Below are 26,796 nucleotides of genomic sequence, written 5' to 3' on the forward strand. Positions count from 1 at the left end.
CCCATGCAATCCGATTCTGCTGCGGACCAAAAAAAGGGTCCTGTGTGAGTTTGGGCCGGATGCGATGCGAATTCAGCCATACTATCTGTATGGCTGAACTCGCATTGCACAGAGATCGGATGTGATTCGCAATGCAGTGCAGTGCGAATCACATCCAATCTCATACACCGCTGCAGTATGAACCCAGCCTAAGGGCCGGTTCACACTGCGACGCGAGGCGAGGCGACACGGCTCGCCTCGCCTCGCTACCGCAAGTCGCCCCCATTCAGTACTATGGAACCGTTCTGAGAGGAGCGACTCGAGTCGCTCCGACTCAGAAAAAAGGTTCCTGTACTACTTCGGGGCGACTTCGAGGGCGACTTGCATTGACTTCTATGCAGAAGTCCTCTGCAAGTCGCCACTGAGCTCCCCGCAAGTCGCGGCGAGGTAAGTCGGAGACGCCTCGCCGCGGCTCGCTGTGTGAACCGGCCCTTAAGGTAGAAAAAGTTCTGAAATTATTTATCTTTGTCTCATTTGTTTACATCACAGAAACATGACGTTTTTAACAGGGGTCTGTAGACTTTTTATATCTGCTGTATATTTTATCAGCATCTAGTCCAGGGATCTCCAAACTACGGCTCTCCAGCTGTTGCAGAACTACGCATCCCATGAGGCATTGTAAAACTCTGACATTCAAAGACTTGACTAGGCATGATGGGAATTGTAGTTCCTGAACTGTATGGCCAAAGTTTGGAGACCCCTGAAACCACAAAATTCCCACAAACACTGAACAATAATGCTGTACAGTACGGGCTGGTTCAAACTGCTGTGATGTCACACATTGCATGTGATTCACATCGCACTGCTGTGCAGATCACATGCAATGTCTGTGTGATGTGAATTCAGCCATACAGATTGTATGGCAGAATTTGCATCGCATTGAGACCAAACACGTAGAGAACCTTTTTTGGGCCGCACCAGAATTGGATTGCATGGGTGAATTGACAGTTTGCACTGCGATACGCAAACGGATTTAGGCGTGTCACTAACTTTATATTGACACTACCAGCGGTTCACATAGGGCAGTATGAACTATCTGTGAGTCAGGTGCGATGCGGGAAGCCACAGTGGATTTGCAGGGTTCCCACATCGCACCAATGAGCACCGAGCCTATAGGTGGAAATTATTCTGCAACAACATGCCTACTTCCCAGATACATCACTGGTATACAAGTCTAGCTTCAAAACATACAACAGCATGCACAGCTCTCAAAACACACAGACCAGTGCCCATTAATGCAGCTTCACGGTCACCAATATAGACAGTGCCCATCAATGCAGCTTCACGGTCACCAATATAGACAGTGCCCATCAATGCAGCTTCACGGTCACCAATATAGACAGTGCCCATCAGTGCAGCTTCACGGTCACCAATATAAACAGTGCCCATCAATGCAGCTTCACGGTCACCAATATAGACAGGGCCCATCAATGCAGCTTCACGGTCACCAATATAGACAGGGCCCATCAATGCAGCTTCACGGTCACCAATATAGACAGTGCCCATCAATGCAGCTTCACGGTCACCAATATAGACAGTGCCCATCAATAGTGATGGACGAACGTTTCGCCCGGCGGTCGTTTCGCGGCGAATTTCCGACATTCGCGGTCCGCACGTTCGAACGCCTTTTTCCGTCGTTCGCCGCGGCGGACTTACGTGTTTAATGTATACAAGAACTTTAACCTTTGGTGACACGTTTATCATGTGATACAGGACAGCCAATTGAGACATGACAGCACATGGACACTTGGACATTCCCCCTAACCTATAAATACACCCGATCCGGTGGCCATTTTACATTCTTTCTTCTGTTACGATAGGGACAGGTTCCTGTGTGGAGTAGGGAGAGATAAACCACTAGCTATTTGGTACACAAAAGTTCTTTTCAGGACTGGTATAGGTGTTAGGTGTTGATAGGTTTGCTGTGCTGCTGATTCTTGCAGCAGCCTGAGTGTCTTTTGTTAGTTTAGAGAAAGGGAAAGGACGGTGTATGCTACAGGGACAGCCAGATTAGTCTTTCATCATCATCATCATCATCATCATCATTAGCTGTTACTATCAAGGTCCACAAAAGAGCTGTTCCAGTAACCACTAATCGTTCTCTTTTTTTGCCAATTTGTATAGGGACAGGAAGGAAGCAGTGTTGTCAGGCAGTGAGGGTAATTTTAAAGACTTGCTGTTATTATTAGTTCCACAAAGGTTCTTTTCAGGACTGGTATCAGTGGTACAGTAATAGGCTTGTACATGTATAATATTCTTTCTTCCAAATATAGAAAGGATATTATACTTGACTGCTGCCCTTCTGCTGCAGTCTGCTAAACATTCACAACTCACTTGTTCCACAAAAGTTCTTATAAGGACTGGTAACTTGGTATAGGGTGCTACGGTACATAGGCTTGAGTGCGGTACAGTCTGCTGTTCTGTAAGGACCGCTATCGGTCCACAATAGATAGGGTTGACGTGCACCACTGCTGACCGCTGCCCTATACTGCAGCAGTCCTTCAGCGGTATAGGGACTGACGTACAGTCTGCTAATCACTAACACACAACCTGCTTGTTCCACAAAAGTTCTTATAAGGACTGGTAACTTGGTATAGGGTGCTACGGTACATAGGCTTGAGTGCGGTACAGTCTGCTGTTCTGTAAGGACCGCTATCGGTCCACAATAGATAGGGTTGACGTGCACCACTGCTGACCGCTGCCCTATACTGCAGCAGTCCTTCAGCGGTATAGGGACTGACGTACAGTCTGCTAAACACTAATACACAACCTGCTTGGTCCACAAAAGTTCTTATAAGGACTGGTAACTTGGTATAGGGTGCTACGGTACATAGGCTTGAGTGCGGTACAGTCTGCTGTTCTGTAAGGACCGCTATCGGTCCACAATAGATAGGGTTGACGTGCACCACTGCTGACCGCTGCCCTATACTGCAGCAGTCCTTCAGCGGTATAGGGACTGACGTACAGTCTGCTAAACACTAATACACAACCTGCTTGGTCCACAAAAGTTCTTATAAGGACTGGTAACTTGGTATAGGGTGCTACGGTACATAGGCTTGAGTGCGGTACAGTCTGCTGTTCTGTAAGGACCGCTATAGGTCCACAATAGATAGGGTTGACGTGCACCACTGCTGACCGCTGCCCTATACTGCAGCAGTCCTTCAGCGGTATAGGGACTGACGTACAGTCTGCTAAACACTAATACACAACCTGCTTGGTCCACAAAAGTTCTTATAAGGACTGGTAACTTGGTATAGGGTGCTACGGTACATAGGCTTGAGTGCGGTACAGTCTGCTGTTCTGTAAGGACCGCTATAGGTCCACAATAGATAGGGTTGACGTGTACCACTGCTGACCGCTCACCTATACTGCAGCAGTCCTTCAGCGGTATAGGGACTGACGTACAGTCTGCTAATCACTAACACACAACCTGCTTGTTCCACAAAAGTTCTTATAAGGACTGGTAACTTGGTATAGTGTGCTACGGTACATAGGCTTGAGTGCGGTACAGTCTGCTGTTCTGTAAGGACCGCTATCGGTCCACAATAGATAGGGTTGACGTGCACCACTGCTGACCGCTGCCCTATACTGCAGCAGTCCTTCAGCGGTATAGGGACTGACGTACAGTCTGCTAAACACTAATACACAACCTGCTTGGTCCACAAAAGTTCTTATAAGGACTGGTAACTTGGTATAGGGTGCTACGGTACATAGGCTTGAGTGCGGTACAGTCTGCTGTTCTGTAAGGACCGCTATCGGTCCACAATAGATAGGGTTGACGTGCACCACTGCTGACTGCTGCCCTATACTGCAGCAGTCCTTCATCGGTATAGGGACTAAGAGTTTTGTCACAGGGTCATTTAAAAAATGACAGGCAGAGGAAGAGGCAGGCCCTTCCGCAGGGGTGGTAGGGGTAGGGCAGGAGCAACAGGCTTGAGCCAAAGTGGGAAGTTGCAGAAGGTGCGTTCAATTACTTTAAAGGATGCACCAGACTTGGTTGAGTGGCTCGCTCAGCCTTACTCTTCTGCACCCTCCTCATCCTCTCGATCTGCACCCTCTTCTTCACTCTCTGCTATGTGCACCCCCAAAGACACTACCACCAACAACACGACCACCACCACCACCACCACATACCTTCCGCTTGAGTCACTGGAATTATTTTCCGATCCATATCAAGAGGACATTTCTGATGCGCAGCCACTCTTGGTATTGGATCAGGAAGAGGAGGTAGCAACAAGCGCTACTCAGCAGTCTGACGACAGTACCCAGATCAGCCCAAGGAGGAGGTTGGTCCCCGGTGTTGCTGCCTACTCCGAGATCTCTACTTATAGCGGTGGGGAAGGTGACGTTGATGATGACGTGTCTAGTGATGTCACGTGGGTGCCCACAAGAGAGGAAGAGGAGGGGAGTTCAGAGGGAGATATGGACCAGCAGATAGGGAGGAGAAGCAGCAATGACTTACATTGCACAGCAGGGACAAAGCAGACTGCAAATGTATCAGGAGCGAGTCATCGACCATGTACGGTCACATCTGGCGCTCCCAGGACACCGGCACATGGCTCCGCAGTGTGGGCTTTTTTTAACGTGTCCGCTGCTGACAATAGCGTTGCCATCTGCAATCTTTGCAGTCAACGCGTTAGTCGCGGTAAGCCCAATACTCACCTAGGGACGACCGCCTTAAGAAGGCACATGAGCAGCCATCACCGAGCCCAGTGGGAGCAACGGAACACACAAAGCCACACTGCAGGCTCTCACCGTCCAGCCTCGTCTTCTACTTCTCCTTCTCCTCTCTCCTCACAATTGTCCTCCACTCCACCTTCCATCACGCCAAGCTCACATTTTTCTGCAAAAAGGCAGGCTTCCGTGGGCCTAATGTTTGAGCGTAAAAAAATGATGACGCCGGATAACCCTCTTGCCCAACGGTTGGCGGCTGGCTTGTCAGAACTCATAGCCCGCCAACTACTGCCATATAAACTGGTGGACTCGGAGGCCTTTCGCAAATTTGTGGCCATTGGAACACCACAATGGAAGGTCCCAGGAAGGAAGTATTTCTCAGAGAAGGGCATCCCAGAGCTATATGGCCATGTTCAGCGGCAAGTGAATGTATCTCTGGCACACAGTGTCGGTGCCAAGATACATCTGACCACAGACACGTGGTCTAGCAAACACGGGCAGGGAAGGTATATCAGTTTTACTGCCCACTGGGTGAACCTTCTGACGGCCGTCAAGCATGTAACCCGTGGCACCCGTGTAGATTTGGTTTTACCGCCACGGATTGCATGCAGGCCTGACTCTTCTTCTCCTCCTCCTACTCCATCCTCCTCCCTCTCCTCCTCAGCTGCCTCCTCCTTTTCCGCTGCTAGCGTCTCTTCCACTGCACCGCCCAAGCTCCCCAGAACCTATTCCACATGCCAGGTGAGACGTTGCCATGCCGTGCTGCGTCTGTTGTGCCTGGAAGCAAAGAGCCACACTGGCCCGGCACTCCTTTCAGCTTTGCGTTCACAGGCAGATGAGTGGCTAACACCGCTCAATTTGACAGTTGGTAAAGTGGTGTGTGACAACGGTGCCAATCTGCTTAGCGCATTGAAACAGGGCAAAATCACGCACGTGCCGTGCATGGCACACGTCTTAAACTTGGTCGTGCAGCGATTCCTTGTCAAATACCCTGGGGTCCAGGACATCTTGCGGCAGGCAAGGAAAATCTCGGCCCATTTCAGAAGATCTTACACGGCCATGGCTCGCCTTGCTGACATTCAGCGGCGACACCATCTGCCGGTCAGACGTCTTATTTGCGATTGCCCGACGCGATGGAACTCAACCTTCTATATGCTTGATAGGCTGCTCCAGCAGAAACGTGCAGTTAACGTCTACCTGTATGAACTCTGCGAAAGAAACGGTTCTGGGGAGCTGGGTTTTTTTTCACCGCGCCAGTGGCTGCTCATGCGCGACACATGCAGACTTCTGCGGCCATTTGAGGAGATCACCAAACTGGTCAGTCGCAGCCATGGCGCCATCAGTGACATGGTACCTTATGCCTTCTTTCTGGAGCGTGCATTGCGTCGTGTCATTGATCAGGCTGTGGAGGAGCAGGAGCGGGAAGATGAGGAAGTCGCAATGCTGGATGAATTCCCAGGGGGGGCTACTCTATCTGAGACAAGTCAACAACAGGAGTCTGATGAGGAGTCAGAGGAGGATGGTGCCGGGGCGGATGAGCAGGAGCAAGAAGAGCATGCTTTAAACCTTTCTGGGATCCCTGTTGTGCGAGGATGGGGAGAGGAGAATGAAGAGGACGACATTATCCTGGATGATGAGCAGGAGCCAGGCCACCACACCGCTTCCACTTTAGTGCAAATGGGGGCCTTCATGCTCCAGTGTTTTAATAGGGACCCCCGTATAAAAAGCATGAGGGTCAAGGACCAGTACTGGGTGGCAACGTACTTAGACCCCCGGTACAAACACAAAATGGCGGAAATGTTACCGCCGTCGCAGAGGGCTGTCAGAATGCAGCACTTCCAGGCCTTGCTTCGAGAAATGCTGCATTCTGCTTTTGCGTGCGCTGGCAGAGGAGCAATTCCCACTCCCAGAGAAGGATTTGCGGGTACCAATCCAACAGCGCCTGCAAGAAGAGGCCGGTTTGAAGATGTGTTGGTGACTTCGGATATGAGGTCATTCTTTCAGCCGACCCATCGACAGGTGTCATCCGGATCCAGCATCAGGGAACGCCTAGACCGTCAGGTGTCCGACTACATTGGGTTAACGGCCGATGTGGACGCTCTGAGGAGTGATGAACCCCTAGACTACTGGGTGGGCAGGCTTGACCTCTGGCCAGAGCTTGCCCAATTTGCAATCGAACTGTTGGCTTGCCCCTCATCCAGTGTCCTGTCCGAAAGGACGTTCAGCGCAGCAGGGGGGATTGTGACCGATAAGCGTACTCGCCTAGCTCACGACAGTGTTAACTACCTCACATTTCTAAAAATGAATGAGGCATGGATCTCGGAGGAATTCAACACATGTGACCAGTAGACCATGTATATGTCTATAAACTATTTTTTTAATCAAGCACACAGACCTTCTTAATTCATTTGGCTCACTTCCTTGACCCAAAAAAGCACACCGTACTATATGCCCCTACCCTCCTCTTTGAAGAGGTTGAGCGGTGTCATATTTCTACTGGGGCTGCTTATGATATCCCTGTGCTGTGCTGACTTCCTCCTGGGGGTTCTTATTATGAAGGGATCACACTATCCCTGTGCTGTGCTGACTTCCTCCTGGGGGTTCTTATTATGAGGGGATCACACCATCCCTGTGCTGTGCTGACTTCCTCCTGGGGCTGCTTACGGTGCTGCTGTCAGTGCTGTATGTCACGGTGCTGCTGTCAGTGCTGTATGTCACGGTGCTGCTGTCAGCGCTGTATGTCACGGTGCTGCTGTCAGCGCTGTATGTCACGGTGCTGCTGTCAGCGCTGTATGTCACGGTGCTGCTGTCAGCGCTGTATGTCACGGTGCTGCTGTCAGCGCTGTATGTCACGGTGCTGCTGTCAGCGCTGTATGTCACGGTGCTGCTGTCAGCGCTGTATGTCACGGTGCTGCTGTCAGCGCTGTATGTCACGGTGCTGCTGTCAGTGCTCTGTATTACGGTGCTGCTGTCAGATGCCTCTATCACGGTGCATGTGTCATTCCGGTATGTCACGCTGCTGGTGATCATCTCCTGCACCCTCTTCTTTGCCTACCCTGGTCCCTGACCTTCCCTCTCCTCCATTGCCTTCATTAGCTCCATAGTCCTGAATTGTTAGAACAATTTCCCAAATAAAATAAAAATGCTTGTAGTTATCGATCCCAAATTCACCTCATACATGTATTATGTCATTGTCCAGATGGTGGGACTACGTTTTACCCCCTAATAATTACCACGTGGCCGCAAATTCGACATGAAGGTTTGCAAAGTTCGCCTCCCATTGAAGTCAATGGGGCCCGCGGCGAACGTTCGGTTTCGCGAACGTTTGGGTCCGTTCGCATTTCGCTTTCGCGAAACGTCCCGTCGGAAGTTCGTCCATCACTACCCATCAATGCAGCTTCACGGTCACCAATATAGACAGTGCCCATCAGTGCAGACAGTACCACCCATGAGTGCAGCTTGATTAATGGTCATCAATGCAGCCTAATCAGTGCCAATCAGTGCAGACTCACCAGTGCAGCCTGATTAGTGCCCATAAACACAGCCTCACCAGTGCAAAAAGTACCCATTAGTGCAGCCTGATCAGTGCCCATGGGATGTGGGGGTCAGCTGGGGCCCAGGGTGTCAAGGCCTGGGTCTGTCTCACAGCCCTCTATACAGAACTGGGAGCTCAAAATCTCTCCAGGCAATTGCAGGAATATATTCTTGTGGGATAGCGAACTCACAGGTCTATGTAGCATAGCAAATCTCTGCATGCCTGTCCTAGCCCTCAGTGCCCACTGCCCAGAGTCTGAATTTCCAAATACACTTCAATGTGTGACTGGGTTAAATTCACAGAAAGCACGGAGGGCTCCGTTCAAAACAGAAGAACCAAAATGCAGTTGCGCCCCTTCTCTCCTCTCCACCCCCTATATGCATCTTGCTGCAATTCACCCGCTGCCTGACCCACCACTAAGATGGGGTAAGTGGCAGGCATGCAGCAGGCGGGTGTCCTCCTGGATCAGTCCGCTCCACTGACCGGGGGGGTCTAGGGGGTGGCTGTGTGCGTCTGCTTCATGCCGTGTGCACGGGAGAAGGGGATTGGTTGGACTAGTCCGCTGGTGGGGAGGAGGGCGTTATCCAAGTCCGCTGGTGGGGAGGGGGGCGTTATCCAAGTCCGCTGGTCGGGGGGCGTTAAGTCCGCTGGTCGGGGGGCGTTAAGTCCGCTGGTCGGGGGGCGTTAAGTCCGCTGGTCGGGGGGGAGGGTGTTAAGTCCGCTGGTCGGGGGAGAGGGTGTTAAGTCCGCTGGTCGGGGGGCGTTAAGTCCGCTGGTCGGGGGGGGAGGGTGTTAAGTCCCCTGGTGGGGGGTGAGGGTGTTAAGTCCCCTGGTGGGGGGGGAGGGGGAGGGTGTTAAGTCCGCTGGTGGGGGGGAGGGTGTTAAGTCCGCTGGTGGGGGGAGGGTGTTAAGTCCGCTGGTGGGGGGGGGGGGGTGTTAAGTCCGCTGGTGGGGGGGAGGGCGTTAAGTCCGCTGGTGGGGGGGAGGGCGTTAAGTCCGCTGGTGGGGGGGAGGGTGTTAAGTCCACTGGTGGGGGGGAGGGTGTTAAGTCCGCTGGTGGGGGGGAGAGTGTTAAGTCCGCTGGTGGGGGGGAGGGGGAGGGTGTTAAGTCCGCTGGTGGGGGGGAGGGTGTTAAGTCCGCTGGTGGGGGGGAGAGTGTTAAGTCCGCTGGTGGGGGGAGGGGGAGGGTGTTAAGTCCGCTGGTCGGGGGAGAGGGTGTTAAGTCCGCTGGTCGGGGGAGAGGGTGTTAAGTCCGCTGGTCGGGGGGGGAGGGTGTTAAGTCCCCTGGTGGGGGGTGAGGGTGTTAAGTCCCCTGGTGGGGGGGGAGGGGGAGGGTGTTAAGTCCGCTGGTGGGGGGGAGGGTGTTAAGTCCGCTGGTGGGGGGGAGGGTGTTAAGTCCGCTGGTGGGGGGGGGGAGGGTGTTAAGTCCGCTGGTGGGGGGAGGGCGTTAAGTCCGCTGGTGGGGGGGAGGGCGTTAAGTCCGCTGGTGGGGGGGAGGGTGTTAAGTCCGCTGGTGGGGGGGAGGGTGTTAAGTCCGCTGGTGGGGGGGAGAGTGTTAAGTCCGCTGGTGGGGGGGAGGGGGAGGGTGTTAAGTCCGCTGGTGGGGGGGAGGGTGTTAAGTCCGCTGGTGGGGGGGAGAGTGTTAAGTCCGCTGGTGGGGGGGAGGGGGAGGGTGTTAAGTCCGCTGGTGGGGGGGGAGGGTGTTAAGTCCGCTGGTGGGGGGGGAGGGTGTTAAGTCCGCTGGTGGGGGGGGAGGGTGTTAAGTCCGCTGGTGGGGGGGAGGGTGTTAAGTCCGCTGGTGGGGGGGAGGGTGTAAAGTCCGCTGGTGGGGGGGAAGGGTGTAAAGTCCGCTGGTGGGGGGGAAGGGTGTAAAGTCCGCTGGTGGGGGGGAAGGGTGTAAAGTCCGCTGGTGGGGGGGGAGGGTGTAAAGTCCGCTGGTGGGGGGGAGAGTGTTAAGTCCGCTGGTGGGGGGGAGAGTGTTAAGTCCGCTGGTGGGGGGGAGAGTGTTAAGTCCGCTGGTGGGGGGGAGAGTGTTAAGTCCGCTGGTGGGGGGGAGAGTGTTAAGTCCGCTGGTGGGGGGGAGGGTGTAAAGTCCGCTGGTGGGGGGGGAGGGTGTAAAGTCCGCTGGTGGGGGGGGAGGGTGTAAAGTCCGCTGGTGGGGGGGAGAGTGTTAAGTCCGCTGCTGGGGGGGAGAGTGTTAAGTCCGCTGGTGGGGGGGAGAGTGTTAAGTCCGCTGGTGGGGGGGAGAGTGTTAAGTCCGCTGGTGGGGGGGAGAGTGTTAAGTCCGCTGGTGGGGGGGAGAGTGTTAAGTCTGCTGGTGGGGGGGAGAGTGTTAAGTCCGCTGGGGGGGGGGGAGAGGGGGAGGGTGTTAAGTCCGCTGGTGTTAAGTCTGCTGGTGGGGCGGAGGGTGTTAAGTCCGCTGGTGGGGGGGAGGGTGTTAAGTCCGCTGGTGGGGGGGGAGAGGGGGAGGGTGTTAAGTCCGCTGGTGGAGGGGGAGGGTGTTAAGTCCGCTGGTGGGGGGGGTGTTAAGTCCCCTGGTGGGGGGAGGGGTGTTAAGTCCGCTGGTGGGGGGGAGGGGTGTTAAGTCCGCTGGTGGGGGGGGGTGTTAAGTCCGCTGGTGGGGGGGAGAGTGTTAAGTCCGCTGGTGGGGGGGAGGGTGTTAAGTCTGCTGGTGGGGGGGAGGGTGTTAAGTCCGCTGGTGGGGGGGAGGGTGTTAAGTCCGCTGGTGGGGGGGAAGGGTGTAAAGTCCGCTGGTGGGGGGGGGGGGGTGTAAAGTCCGCTGGTGGGGGGGAGGGTGTAAAGTCCGCTGGTGGGGGGGGAGGGTGTAAAGTCCGCTGGTGGGGGGGGAGAGGGGGAGGGTGTTTAGTCCGCTGGTGGGGGGGAGGGTGTTAAGTCCGCTGGTGGGGGGGGGTGTTAAGTCCGCTGGTGGGGGGGAGGGGTGTTAAGTCCGCTGGTGGGGGGGGTGTTAAGTCCGCTGGGGGGGAGGGTGTTAAGTCCGCTGGTGGGGGGGAGGGTGTAAAGTCCGCTGGTGGGGGGGAGAGTGTTAAGTCCGCTGGTGGGGGGGAGAGTGTTAAGTCCGCTGGTGGGGGGGGAGGGTGTAAAGTCCGCTGGTGGGGGGGAAGGGTGTAAAGTCCGCTGGTGGGGGGGGAGGGTGTAAAGTCCGCTGGTGGGGGGGAGGGTGTAAAGTCCGCTGCTGGTGGGGGAGAGTGTTAAGTCCGCTGCTGGGGGGGGAGGGTGTAAAGTCCGCTGCTGGTGGGGGAGAGTGTTAAGTCCGCTGCTGGGGGGGGGAGAGTGTTAAGTCCGCTGCTGGGGGGGAGAGTGTTAAGTCCGCTGGTGGGGGGGAGAGTGTTAAGTCCGCTGGTGGGGGGGAGAGTGTTAAGTCCGCTGGTGGGGGGGAGAGTGTTAAGTCCGCTGGTGGGGGGGGGAGTGTTAAGTCTGCTGGTGGGGGGGGAGAGGGGGAGGGTGTTAAGTCCGCTGGTGTTAAGTCCGCTGGTGGGGGGGAGGGTGTTAAGTCCGCTGGTGGGGGGGAGGGTGTTAAGTCCGCTGGTGGGGGGGGGAGAGGGAGAGGGGGAGGGTGTTAAGTCCGCTGGTGGAGGGGGAGGGTGTTAAGTCCGCTGGTGGGGGGGTGTTAAGTCCGCTGGTGGGGGGAGGGGTGTTAAGTCCGCTGGTGGGGGGGGTGTTAAGTCCGCTGGTGGGGGGGGGTGTTAAGTCCGCTGGTGGGGGGGAGAGTGTTAAGTCCGCTGGTGGGGGGGAGGGTGTTAAGTCCGCTGGTGGGGGGGAAGGGTGTAAAGTCCGCTGGTGGGGGGGGAGGGTGTAAAGTCCGCTGGTGGGGGGGGAGGGTGTAAAGTCCGCTGGTGGGGGGGGAGAGGGGGAGGGTGTAAAGTCCGCTGGTGGGGGGGGAGAGGGGGAGGGTGTTAAGTCCGCTGGTGGGGGGGAGGGTGTTAAGTCCGCTGGTGGGGGGGAGGGGTGTTAAGTCCGCTGGTGGGGGGGAGGGGTGTTAAGTCCGCTGGTGGGGGGGTGTTAAGTCCGCTGGGGGGGAGGGTGTTAAGTCCGCTGGTGGGGGGGAGGGTGTTAAGTCCGCTGGTGGGGGGGAGGGTGTTAAGTCCGCTGGTGGGGGGGAGGGTGTTAAGTCCGCTGGTGGGGGGAGGGTGTAAAGTCCGCTGGTGGGGGGGGAGGGTGTAAAGTCCGCTGGTGGGGGGGAGGGTGTAAAGTCCGCTGATGGGGGGGAGGGTGTTAAGTCCGCTGCTGGGGGGGAGAGTGTTAAGTCCGCTGGTGGGGGGGAGAGTGTTAAGTCCGCTGGTGGGGGGGAGAGTGTTAAGTCCGCTGGTGGGGGGGAGAGTGTTAAGTCCGCTGGTGGGGGGGAGAGTGTTAAGTCCGCTGGTGGGGGGGGAGAGGGGGAGGGTGTTAAGTCCGCTGGTGTTAAGTCCGCTGGTGGGGGGGGAGGGTGTTAAGTCCACTGGTGGGGGGGAGGGTGTTAAGTCCGCTGGTGGGGGGGGAGAGGGGGAGGGTGTTAAGTCCGCTGGTGGGGGGGGAGGGTGTTAAGTCCGCTGGTGGGGGGGGTGTTAAGTCCGCTGGTGGGGGGGGGTGTTAAGTCCGCTGGTGGGGGGGTGTTAAGTCCGCTGGTGGGGGGGAGAGTGTTAAGTCCGCTGGTGGGGGGGAGGGTGTTAAGTCCGCTGGTGGGGGGAGGGTGTTAAGTCCGCTGGTGGGGGGAGGGTGTTAAGTCCGCTGGTGGGGGGGGAGGGTGTTAAGTTCCGCTGGTGGGGGGGAGGGTGTTAAGTTCCGCTGGTGGGGGGGTGTTAAGTCCGCTGGTGGGGGGGAGAGTGTTAAGTCCGCTGGTGGGGGGGAGGGTGTTAAGTCCGCTGGTGGGGGGAGGGTGTTAAGTCCGCTGGTGGGGGGGAGGGTGTTAAGTCCGCTGGTGGGGGGGAGGGTGTTAAGTTCCGCTGGTGGGGGGGAGGGTGTTAAGTTCCGCTGGTGGGGGGGAGGGTGTTAAGTTCCGCTGGTGGGGGGGAGAGTGTTAAGTCCGCTGGTGGGGGGAAGAGTGTTAAGTCCGCTGGTGGGGGGGAGAGGGGGAGGGTGTTAAGTCCGCTGGTGGGGGGGAGAGGGGGAGGGTGTTAAGTCCGCTGGTGGGGGGGAGGGTGTTAAGTCCGCTGGTGCGGGGGAGGGTGTTAAGTCCGCTGGTGGGGGGGTGTTAAGTTTGCTGGTAGGGGGGTGTTAAGTCCGCTGGTGGGGGGGAGGGGGGGTGTTAAGTCCGCTGGTGGGGGGGAGGGGGGGGTGTTAAGTCCGCTGGTGGGGGGGGGGGAGGGGTGTTAAGTACGCTGGTGGGGGGAGGGGGGGGTGTTAAGTCCGCTGGTGGGGGGGGTGTTAAGTCCGCTGGTGGGGGGAGGGGGGGTGTTAAGTCCGCTGGTGGGGGAGAGGGGGGGTGTTAAGTCCGCTGGTGGGGGGGAGGGGGGTATTAAGTCCGCTGGTGGGGGGTGTTAGAGAAAAAAAACACGCTGCCACTGCCAAAATGTTTAAATACCTTACTTCAGGCTGGGGAGCGTTGTTTGGGAGCACTGCGCCAGGTCCTTGCAACTCTTCAGGGGTGGGGGCGATGAAGCAGGTCTTGTCTGTAAGCCGACTGCAACTAGCCACGCTTGACGCTTCCCAGCAGGTCACGTGACGTCCTTGACGCCGGGCGTCCCCTCCCCTGACGTGCCACACACACCTGGCCTGCCTCTGGGTCTCCTGGGAGGTGGGAGTTGTAGTCTGCTGCGCTCACACCTCCAGGAGCTTTAGCGCAGCTGGACTACAACTCCCACAATGCAGCGCAGGCTGGGCAGCAGCTTCGAGCCAGCCAATCGGCGGCGGCTGCGGCCTGCGGGGGAGACTGTTCATAGAACTCTGTGACCCGGGCCGCTCCAGTCACAGCATTTAAAAAAAAAAAAAAAAGCAGCCGTTTAAACATAATTTAGACACCGGCCTGGGGGGAAATTTCCACCCTGCCCCCCGGCCCAGCCCACCCCTGATTACCTGTTTGCTACTTCTGCCTGCTGTGCCTCTTTTACAACTGCCGGACATTGCCCTCAGTGGCTGTCTTCCAGTGCTATAAAAGTTAATGCCCACCACTGCTACTGATGAAAAATGGCTGCATTGCCTGCCCCCTTCTGCCCTCTTTGCCATTCATATTGCTAATCTCCAACAATGCATCATGTTCTGTGAATAGAGGAGGAGCAATTGAATGACAGGATCTCAACCACCAACTCACAGAACATGATGAACGGTGTTAGAATAGTAATATGAGCAATATGAATGGCAGAGGGGACCATTAGTAGCAAAAGTTGCTGTTAGCCTTAATAGTGCTGGAAGACAGTTGCTAGGGGAAGTATTCGTCATCTATGAAGGAGAATTTTACCAGAAACTGTAGCCTGCAGGTAATATATACAAACCATTATTAATAACTAAATGTCTTTAGCACTGTAATTCTAGTACAAAAAAAAAAGCTAAACTTCAGCTTAAAGCGGAGTTCCATTTGTTTTTCAAATAAGAGTAGTACGGCGCTCCCTATGTAGTGTAGTGAGAAACACCAATCCTAAATCTCTACTATAATATATATATATATATATATATATATATATATATATATATATTCTGAGTTGTTATGTGACTGAGCAAAATTATATCATGTGATAGTGAATGGCAACAAAATATCTAACACACAATGAAAGGCGACGGAGACAAGTCCTAATTTGCCTTACGGAGTTATAGACCACTCAGTTGCTGCATGTGTCATAAGTGTAATACGCTGAATCATATGTGGCATAACAGTGTAATAATAAGCCGTGATACTCCTTAAGTGCCAATGAACAAAAAAAATAAATAGCATATAAAAAGGACTAATAAATGTGAAATAAATTCAAGTATGAAATAAATTAGTGAACCAAGTCCAAAATATAAAGTTCAAAACCATGCAAATCTGTGTTTGGTGACTTCCTATTATAGTGAACACAGAAAAAAATCCAGGTGACTTTTGGTGCTCCCCCTCTTGGGTCCCCACTCACCAGCTCCAGTCACCTCTACAGGGGTATCTCGCATATAAGAAGGCCTTGGTGCCCAGACGATGTTGTTATCCTAAACATCCAATGTTCAGCTATTGTGGATCATCCAAGGATATCCCGCTCCTGGATCCGATGGGGTACACCTGATGTATCCGGGGGGCAGATCACCCCGCTGTATTGGGATCCAATTGCTTACTCTCACCACTCTCCAGTGCAGACAAGAGTATTAATGCGAAAAAAGATAAGGGCCCCCATAGTGTAGTAAAAAGTATTTTGAGAAATGTTTTTATTAAATAAAAAGCGATAACAAACCGTAAAAAATCTGTAAAAAAACTGAATAAAAACAAACATTCCAAGAATGAAAGATCCTCAAATACCAGGTCTACATCTACGGGAAAAACAAATGGCTTAAGGGTCGTGGAGTACCGCTAGCAGCGTGCGTTGCAGCTGCACTCCTCAGACATCCACAGCCACTATCTTACCCTGAAGTGACGTCAGTAGGTGGTTATGTACTGACAAAAGCATACAATGTACCTACATACAACGGGTTCTTGCCACTAAGAAGGAATAATCAGTATACTCCATATTGTCAAAATAGAAGATATGCTAAAGGTGAAAGGGATTTTTCCAGGGATTGAAAGCGAGACAGGCCTCCGGGCACATGGAAAGCCAGGGTCCCTTACAGAACTCCTGGATGGAGAGGACAGAATGGCAGCAGAGCAGATACACAGAGAGTAGGATACCGAGGGCTGATGGAAGAGTTCCCCCAAGAACAAGCCGGGGAGATAAATCCCATGAATGTGGGAAACTCTCACCACGAAAGAGATATGGGGCCACCTCCAAGGAACCTGGAAAGAGGAAATAGACAAGAGAAAAAAGGGGAGGGAAGAAGAAGAAAGAGAAGAAGAGAATAGAGTGATGTTCAATTTTCTGATGAGGAGATTAAAATTTTAGATTTAGGATTAAAATTCAATAAACCACTGGATAAATTTGAGGTTTTTATTGATCTGCAAAAGTTCATGAGGAAACTCAATTTGAAGAAGCATTTTGCGCTAAACAAGTATACTAGAATTATGGAAGATGCTGCATATTTACAAACTAATCTGCTCAATAACTCAATTTTCAATCCCAAAATCCCCAGGAATCAATGCCTGGGGGCATTTAATAATATGGTGGAAGATAATCTGAGTAAATTGGCAAAGAAGAATAGCAGAACTAAAAATATCTGGAACACCATCAAACAAATAGGGAAGAAAAATTGAGTAATAATACGTCCGGTAGATAAAGGGGGTGGCGTAGTTATACTTAATAAGAAAGACTATGAGGAAGAGATGGATAAATTATTAAAAGTAGAAAATATGTGTAGATTGTTAAGGGCGATCCCAAGAAAAAATACGAAAGGAAGCTGAAGAAGTTTGTGAAAAAAGGGAAGGAATTGGGCATTCCTCTAAGTCCTCTTAATTCCACTAAGACTCCGGTGATCTATTACACACCTAAGATCCACAAAAGGCTGGATAAACTGCCCGGGAGACCTATCATTAGTGGAATTAATTCAGTCTTCTCGAGACTTGGAGAATATCTGGATAAATTTCTCAAACCGATGGTACAGAAGGGCAAATCATATCTAAGGGATAGCTCACAACTTATTGGATGGCTTACAACTATCCATGCAATGTAATTATTTCTGGTACAATAATAATTATTATGTACAAAGGGAATAGCCATGGGGGCAAGATACCCACCTGGCATAGCAAACCTATTCAAGGATATGTGGGAAGAAGAATATGTGTATAATAGGCGGATCCCCCAGATAAAATTGTATCGGAGATATATTGACGATCTCGTTATATTATGGAATGGTAATGCTGAATATTTTGAACATTTTATCAACAACCTGAACAAGAACAGATATGGTATTTCATTTACAGACCTAGAGATCTTTAAAGAAGGTGACCGGTTATTTACTAGAACAGTCTTCAAAGCAATGGACCACACCGGTTATAGCCCTACATCAAGCTGCCACCATCCGAGGTGGAAAGGGAATATCCCTAAGGGTCAATTATTATGATTGCGTAGAAATTGCGATCAGTAAGAAGACTTTGAAGCACAATCCTACATTGTGATGAAAAGGTTTAAAGAAAAAGGTTACCTACAGGAGGACCTATATAAAGTAAAACCAGAAATAATGATGATGGATAGGGGGAACCTTTTTCATAAAAAACATAGCAAAAAAAAGAATCACAATGATCTGGCCTTCATTAAAGGATTTAATAATCAATATAAAACTTTTGAGAAAATCATGAAGAAATACTGGCCCATTTTGAAGGAGGATCAGTTCCTGTCTGAAATTTTGCCTTCAAAACCGAAATTCATATATATAGAAGAGCACCCACCTTGCGGAACCATCTTGTTCATAATGTGATTGATACCCCTAAATCGGTAAACACATGTCCAGAGTCAAAAGGTTTCTACAAGTGCCAAAATGCCTACCTTGCAAAGTCACCAAAAAGCAAGCAAGGAAGAGAAAAACATTCAAATTTAAGATTGATCACAAAAAGTATAGGATAAAAGAGCTAATTACATGCCACAGTACGCATGTCACCTATGTGATCGAATGTCCATGCCACCTCCAATATGTGGGCAGAACCACTCGCCCCCTATATGTTCGAATTAGGGAGCATATTAATAATATTAAAAAAGGATTTCCGAAACATAATCTCTCCCGACATTTCAATCAAGTGCACCACAGAGACCTTTCTGGTCTCACATTCTATGGGATTGATATAATTAAAGATCCCTGGAGAGGGGGTAATAAAACAACCCTTATTTCACAAAATGAAACTAGCTGGATCTTGCTCCCTTGCCCCCAGAGGCCTGAATTTAGATATAGATCTTAATTGTTTTTTGGCTAACCCCTGATAAGTTTACCTATATGGGGAACATATATGATCCCTTTCATTACGACCTTCATATCGTTTATTCTGCTTCCTGGGCATTGGCTCTACCATTGCTTGTGCTGACTGGATGGTGGAACTATATTGGTGTTAGTACTAGTGTAGCGTTGGTATTTGTGCCTACTAATATAATGCAATGTTAATCTATGAGCAGTTATAATTTAGTACCATCTAGTGGTTTATATGGGAAATGGACATTGGAAGTGTTGCAGGAAGTGACTGTTTGTGTACATTCACAAGTGATCTACCTACCCACAATGCCAAGTGACCTACCTATGGACACTCAGGAGTGGAACTGCATGCTGGGAAGGTATAAAAGGACACAGGCGGCCATTTTTCTCTCTCTTCGGGACACGTTGCCTGCCAGTAAGGACCTGTGAGGAGGCCTTCCGGAGAGCACAACCTCCGGCTTTTGAGGAACGAAACAACCAGTGACTCTGCTTGATGTCCAGGTGCCAAAGCAGTGGTGTGATCGGATCGAGAGGGATCAGAAACACCTGACGGAGCCACCTGAGAGTCCGGGTCACCTTGCGGAAGAGAAACAGTGTGACGGCATTGGCTTAAAGCAGGATTTGTACACTGGAGTGAAGGGTTCCTATTCTTCCAGGCCTGGAGTTGGTGAGAGGGCTGCCGCTCCCACAATTTCAAACACACTTTTACACACTTAAGCCGCGTACACACGGGCGGACTGTATGGCCTACTTAGTCCGTCATATAATCCGACGGACAGTCCGTCATACTTTCGAATGAACGGACTTGACCACACACACCACTTTTTGAGCGGACTAATACGGCGTACTAAGTCCGCCATACTATCCGCCCTACTTTTGAAATGAACGGACTCGCCCACACACGCGGAGGAAAGTCCGCTCATTTCGAGCGCGTCTCCAGGCAGGCGGGGCCCGCGAAGGAGACGTCGCTGACCCCGCCGCCTGGAATGGACTTAAAGGGGAACCCCAACGCCGAAAAAAATCGGCGTGGGGGTCACCCCCAAGGTCACAACAGACCCTTGTTCGAGCACGCTACCCTGCCGGCCAGAAAAGGGGGGCGAGCGAGCGCCCCCCCTCCTGAGCCGTACCAGGCTGCGTGCCCTCAACATGGGGGGGTGCCTTGGGGAAGGGGGGGCCGCGCGGCCCCCCACCCCAAAGCACCTTGTCCCCATGTTGATGAGGACAAGGGCCTCTTCCCGAAAACCCTGGCCGTTGGTTGTCGGTGTCTGCGGGCGGGGGGCTTATCGGAATCTGGGAGCCCCCTTTAATATGGGGGCCCCCGGATACCGGCCCCCCACCCTATGTGAATGAGAATGGGGTACAATGTACCCCTACCCATTCACCTGTAAAATAAAAGTACAAAAAAAAACACAACACACGAGATAAAATACTTTATTGCACAGCTCCGGGGGTCTTCCATCTTCGGGGGTCTTCTCGCCGGACTCCTCCGCTATCTTCTTGTAGCTCTTTTGCTAGCAGAGGAGTCCGGCTTTCTTCCTCGCCGCCGGCCTCTTCTCCCGACTTCGGGGGTCTTGTCCCCCTCTTCGGTGTCACATGGCGGTGTCACATGGCTTTATGTCACATGGGTTGGTGTCACATGGTGACCCCGCCCGCTTACGATGTCATAGTCCCCATGTGACATCAACCCATGTGACCAACCCATGTGACATAAAGCCATGTGACACCGCCCCTTGTCCCTATATAAGTGGCCGCGCAGTGCGTCCCTGGCATTCCGGCTGGAGAGATCGTTGAGGCAACATCTCCTGGAGAAGAAGAAGAAGAAGAAGAATGGAAGGCAGCAGCGACGGCGGCGACGGTGGCGTCAGAAGACTGGGCCACCGCCTGTAAAAGAGCTATAAGAAGGCGCGGTGGCCCGGCAGAAGAACCGAAGAGGGGGACAAGACCCCCGAAGTCGGGAGAAGAGGCCGGCGGCGAGGAAGAAAGCCGGACTCCTCCGCTAGCAAAAGAGCTACAAGAAGATAGCGGAGGAGTCCGGCAAGAAGACCCCCGAAGACGGAAGACCCCCGGAGCTGTGCAATAAAGTATTTTATCTCGTGTGTTGTGTTTTTTTTTGTACTTTTATTTTACAGGTGAATGGGTAGGGGTACATTGTACCCCATACTCATTCACATAGGGTGGGGGGCCGGTATCCGGGGGCCCCCTTATTAAAGGGGGCTTCCGGATTCCGATAAGCCCCCCGCCCGCAGACCCCGACAACCAACGGCCAGGGTTGTCGGGAAGAGGCCCTTGTCCTCATCAACATGGGACCCCCCCATGTTGAGGGCACGCGGCCTGGTACGGCTCAGGAGGGGGGCGCTCGCTCGCCCCCCTTTCCTGGCCGGCCGGGTAGCGTGCTCGGACAAGGGTCTGTTGTGGACTTGGGGGGGACCCCCACGCCGATTTTTTTCGGCGTTGGGGTTCCCCTTTAAGTCCATACCAGGCGGCGGGACCAGCGACGTCTCCTTCGTGGGCCCCGCCTACCTGGATACCCGCTCTAAATGATCTGACTTTTCTCTGGGCGGGAAAAGTCCGCTCATTTCAAAAGTACGGCGGACTGGCACACACACGGGCGGATTGTCCGCCGAAATGCGAGTCCGACGGACAGTATTACGGAAATTCCGAAATACTTAGTCCGCCAGACTGCACGCTGAAAAAGTCCGCTGAAGCCCACACACGAGCGGACTGTCCGCTGAAATGTGTTTCGGCGGACTAAGTAGGCCAGACAGTCCGCCCGTGTGTACGCGGCTTAAGGGTTTACAACCACTTTAACCAGTTAACAACCGCCCTATAGCAGATTTACTGCTACAGAGCAGCCGTTTTGTGTAGAATACTTGATTCTGCACTTCCTGGTATGGGTCGTGACATGTCTGCTGTGATTAGTCACAGCAGAAGCAGATCAGTGGGTGCCGCCCAATGGATATCCACCGGCAATCGCTGATCGGCTAGGAGAGACACAGGATGTATGTGACCTATGTAAACAAAGCAGAGCTCTGTCCTGACAGTGGGGATGTGATGGAATTTCTTTCCCTGCAAAGCAGAGAACAAAATCCATCACATTCCTTAGTGAAATCACCACACATAGGACACAAAAACACTGGTTAGGCACACATTTAACCCTTTGAGTGCCCTGGCTGTTTAACGCCTTCCCAACCAGTGTCATTGGTTCAGGGACAGTGCATATGTTTAGCACTGATCACTGTATTAGTGTAACTGGTTCCCACAAAGTGTCAGTATCAGACTGTCCGCTGCAAAAATGCAGTCCTGCTTATTGCGTTAGTAGCTGATCGCTGCAATTACTAGTATAAAGAAAAAAAAATTCAGTATATATACACCATAGTTTGTAGATGCTATAACTTTTGCGAACCAATCAATTTACGCTTAATGGGAACTATTTCTAGCAAAAATAAGATTTTTTTTATTGGATAGATTTTATAGCAGAAAGTTTTTTTTAGTTTATGGCACCAAAAATATAAACCCAGAGGTGATCAAATACCACCAAAAGAAAGCTATAATGGTGGGGGACAAATAACATACATATCATTTATGTACAACGTTGCATGAGTGCGCAATGATCAAAATGGTCAGTAAAATAGAGCAGTGTCGGATAGTAAAAAATGGCCTGGTCATGAAGGGGGCAAATCTTCCAGAGGTCAATTGGTAAACATGAAAGGAATCCAAGATCCTCATTGCTGATCCCTACCTCTCCCACATTGCACTGTGAGATGCCAAGAGACTAGTAGATGCCCACACAGGATTCCGGTAAATGTACATCTGCGTTCAAGATGCCTCCCGGTACAAAAACAAGGAGCTTTGTACTCAAAACAAACAAACAGGAATGAGATGTTGCCTATTTTTCTTATAACTACTTTTAGATTAATAGATTTGGAGGTAGTAGAGGTTCACTTTAAGACACTAAGAAAGGGGTTTCACACCTCGGAGCAATGTGGCTCTTGTATCTGTGTGAAGAACTGTCTATGAATAAAAAAAGGTTTACTGGAAAGCTATGGACATTATAATTATTGTATTTTTTGGCTGGTAACGCAACCGGCGTATAACATGCTTATAATTTAAGAGGGAAGTTTCAGGAAAAAAAACTTTTTTTTAAAATAAACCACTTTGAAGCAAAATAATGGTCAGTGAGCATCAATGCAGCCTGCATAGTGCCCATCTGCAGCCTCAATGCAGCCTGATCTTTGCCCATCTGCAGCTTCAGTGACCATCTGCAGCCTTGTTCTTCACTGCAGCCTCATCAGTGTCCATCTGCAGCCTAAGCAAAGTGCTCATCTGCAGCCTTGCTCCTTACTGCAGTCTAATCAGTGCCCATCTGCAGCCTAATCAATGCCCATCTGCAGCCTTACTCCTCGTTGCAGCCTGATTAATGCCCATCTGCAGCATTGCTCTTCACTGCAGCCTTATTAGTGACCATCTGCAGCCTTGTTCTTCACTGCAGCCTGATCAGTGCCCATCTGCAGCCTAATCAGTGCCCATCTGCAGCCTTGCTCCTCACTGCAGTCTAATCAGTGCCCATCTTCAGCCTAATCAATGCCCATCTGCAGCCTTGCTGCTCACTGCAGCTTGATCAGTGCCCATCTGCAGTATTGCTCCTCACTGCAGCCTGATCAGTGTGTATCTGCAGCCTTGCCGAAAAAGACAGAGCCAAATCTCCTGTGTACTTGGCTCGGCATCATGCCAAGTCCCGCCCCTTTGCCAGGATCCTATGATTGACATAATGCCAGTCCAGTGCTAGGACGTCAATGCTAGTAGCTGTCCAGGGGGTGGGACTGAGCATACACAGGAGATCTGGCTCTATTTGGGCGACGCTCATCCCCTCCTTCCCCTTGGTGGCAGCCTATATTGGCGTATAACACGCACACATGATTTTCCCCCTATTTTAAGCGGAGAAAGGTGCATGTTATACGCCAATAAAAACTGTATTTCTGCTCTACGATGACCCTTAGTGGTTAAAAGAAGCAGTGACAAGTCAAATAACAGGATTTCCAGGAAGGTAAAGCATTATCTACCTCAACCAATAGAAATGAAGTCCCACCTAGGGCTAGGTTTATGAAAATATCATTGTTCATAGTGGTATTTAAGACCACTGGCCATTACCCAAAGTTCACACTTCATCCATCAACTTCATATACCAACTCAATCTCAAGATTCATTGACATTCATACTTCATCATCGCGCCTTATACTCTAAAATTTAAAGGAAGCAAGACGCAGCTCCTCCTTAAAGAGGAACTGTAGTCTGGTCAGATAATTTGTAATAAAAACATCTTTGCCATTCTCAAGCTTCCCTCCAACCACTTTGCATATTATTTTATATATACTGTTATTCTGTACTTGCCAAATATGCTGCAGAAATCTCCCTCCACTGAGTCTGGCTGCAACCATTTTAACTGTGGGCAGCTGAAGCTGCTGCCTGTTCACTTCCTGGATTTACGCAGACACACAGAGGCACTCCTTTAGCTCTGCAGCTGTCATTTGCTCTCATCCCCCCCCCCCCCTTCCTGCCAAACTCTCCTGAGACTGAGAGAGAGAGCTGTGCATGATGTCATAAGCCTAAGCTTATTACCAGACAAGAAACAGGAAGTGGGCTGTATAAAGTATTTACTGGCAGAAAAAAAATATTTTACTTTTCAAAATTAAAACAACAAAGGCAGAAGATATAATAGATGGAAAGATGAAAAACATGATTGAAGTTCCACTTTAAGCAGACACCATCTTGGAAACAGCAGACATCTTAAGAGACTCTGGTAACCACCATTTTAAACCAGCAACCATTTAGGGAAGGGTAATTTTATTGTATTGATTCTACCTTAAGCCAAGCTTGCCTGTATAAATTTACTCCAAGTATTGTTGTCATTCTATATATATTTGTGTATTTCTTTTTCCACTTCCCTTTGAAATACCTTGTGATAAAATTAACTAGAAGACTGTATCTTTCCTTAGAAGTATAAGGCCAATCCCTCCTGAAGAAGCAATTTTTTTCGCGAAACATGTAGAGGATTACATTTTGGACCTACATCTTCGGAGGCTCCACCAATTTGTTGGGTTCTCACTGTTTAAAGTTTGTATTATTCTGCTTCTGTATGTAATTATGTTTTTATATGTGATTTGTATTAATGTGTATCAAGTTGTTTTTCTACAACAAAATATGATTTTTATATTCAATTGTCCAATTTCTAGGTACCGAGATAGTCCATAAAACTTCTTTGTCGTGGGGCATTCTTTGTAGTAGCCCCTGACATACCTCCCCCATACCTCAAGACTCACTCAGGTTGGCACTCTCACGCTACCTGGTTGTCATTATATCCAGAAAACAGTCCTTGTGTGATTGTATAGTATTGTCTTTCATTTAATTTCCCCTCATTGGGGGCGTGTCCGGATGTAGAAGGGGATAGACGTGCCGCTGTGGAGCTCCGCTGATCCTCCGTCCATCCGCCGCCATCCTTCAGCGCCGCTGGCCTGGAGACCCTCCACATCCTTCACACCAGCTACCAGACGGACCGGACATCTATCCCAGCAGAAATTGGCCGGATTGGCCGCACCGGAGAGTTAGTACACGGCGGAGACCCGCCGCCATCTTGAGGCCTACGAGGCCTCCGCCAACCGCAGGCTCGCGTGCCGCGATCGGCGGACCGAGCGGCGTCAATCTGGGCATCTCACTGACGGCGATCCCCCCGGAGTGTGCTGCGAGCTGTGGGGGCCCCCATCGGCCACTGGCGGCCCCTGTGGTGGCCGATTTTGAACGTCCGAGACCCGCCGCCATCTTGCGGCCTACTGTGACCTCAGGTAATGTGCATCTGCTGGTCAGGCCTGCTTCCCCATAGACACCACCTCTGCACTAACCACAGCAAGCTGCGCTGCCTCCCCGTGTCACCCCCTGAGCTTCAGCGGTTTTGGGCTGCCTGCCTTATGTCAGCATCTATGCACAGCCATACTGAACTGCCTCCCTGTACTGCTATCTATGCTACAGCTTTACTGAACTGCACCCCTGTACTGCTCTCTATGCAACAGCTTTACTGAACTGCCCCCCTTTAATGCCATCTGTGTCGTAGCACTACTGCACTGCACCCCCGTGATGCTATATGTGCCACAGCAATACTGACTTACCCCCCTGGGCTAGCGTCTGTGCCGCAACGTGGCTCTGCTGCCTCCCTGTGCCAGTCTCGGTGCCACCGCCATGTCGCACTGCCTCCTCCAGCTACCATCTATGTCATGACAGCGCTAACCTACCTCCTTGGGCTATCATCTGTCCCACACCACTGCTGACCTGCCTCCCTGTGTTATGCTCTGTGCCAAAGCTATCCTGAACTGCCTTCCTGTGCTTCCACCTGTGCCACAGCACTACTGCGCTGCCTCCCTGCGCTATTGCCTGTGACATAGCGATACTGAACTGCCTCCCTATACTAGCGTCTGTGTTCCACCAATGCTGAACTGCCTTCCTCTGTCCACATCTGAGTCCTGGCATCATTGAACTGGCCTTTTGGGCATGAGAGGGGGTAAACATAACTCCAGACGGAAGACTTCTTCTGCCCCGGTACCATCCCTGCAGCACGTGAGGCAGCAGCAGCCCCCGCCTGCTGGCGCCAACATGGCGACCCAAACCCCGCCGCAGGACCCAGCCACTGTGGAGGAGGACAGATTTCAAGCGCTGATGCAGGCTATTTCGGGGTGTAAAACGACCCTGACAGCAAAAATTTACCTCCTGCAGACAGATGTGGGGTTGGTGTGTCGCGATATGGACAAGTTCCGGGAGCGGGTGGGGGAGGTGGAGCGGCGGGTGGGTGACACCGAAGATGCCCTCAGAGACCACCGTGCCTCCCTCCATACTCTTCAGGTGCGGGTGCGGGCGCTAGAGTCCCGAGCGGAGGACAGCGAAAATAGGAGCAGAAGGAACAACCTCCGCGTGGTGGGCCTACCGGAGGGAGAGGAGGGACAAGACCCTGCAACCTTTGCTGAGCATCTTCTCCGCACACTCTCTTACCAGCAGCGGCGTTCTCTCCCCATTATGCGGTGGAGAGGGCCCACAGGATGCCATCCATGCGGGGACTGCCTGGTGCCCCTCCCCGCACCTTTATTATGCGACTACTAAACTTCAGGGATCAGGATCTGCTCCTCCACGAGGCGCGGAAAATCCCTGAGCTACGGTTTGCCAATGCCCGTCTCATGCTGTTTCCGGACTACTCCGTAGAGACCCAGCGGCAGAGGAAGACTTTTGACTATGTCAAGGCCCAGTTACGTGTGAGAAACATCAAATACGGTATGCTGTTCCCTGCACGCCTTCGGGTGGTCGATGGGGAGTCCACCCGCTACTTTACTTCGCCGGAAGAGGCTTCACAATGGCTGGACACTCTACCCAGGCCCCGGTAACTATGGTGCCCTTTACAACCTACGCTTCTAATGTCGTTCCATGATGTCTCCTGCTCTTTCTCCCCTCCCCCTTATTTACTGATTCCCCTGATGTAACTCTATACTGAGGAGGACTGTGTGCCTTAGGCCCAGGTGTGTGTGGGCCCCGAGCTCTACTACTTGGGCCAGTTGTCCCCCTGCCTGAGACATCAGG

This window comes from Lithobates pipiens, unplaced genomic scaffold (genome assembly GCF_037356315.1).
Source record: "Lithobates pipiens isolate NorthernLeopardFrog02 unplaced genomic scaffold, aLitPip1_a1.2 Scaffold_23, whole genome shotgun sequence".
In the NCBI taxonomy this organism is placed as follows: domain Eukaryota; kingdom Metazoa; phylum Chordata; class Amphibia; order Anura; family Ranidae; genus Lithobates; species Lithobates pipiens.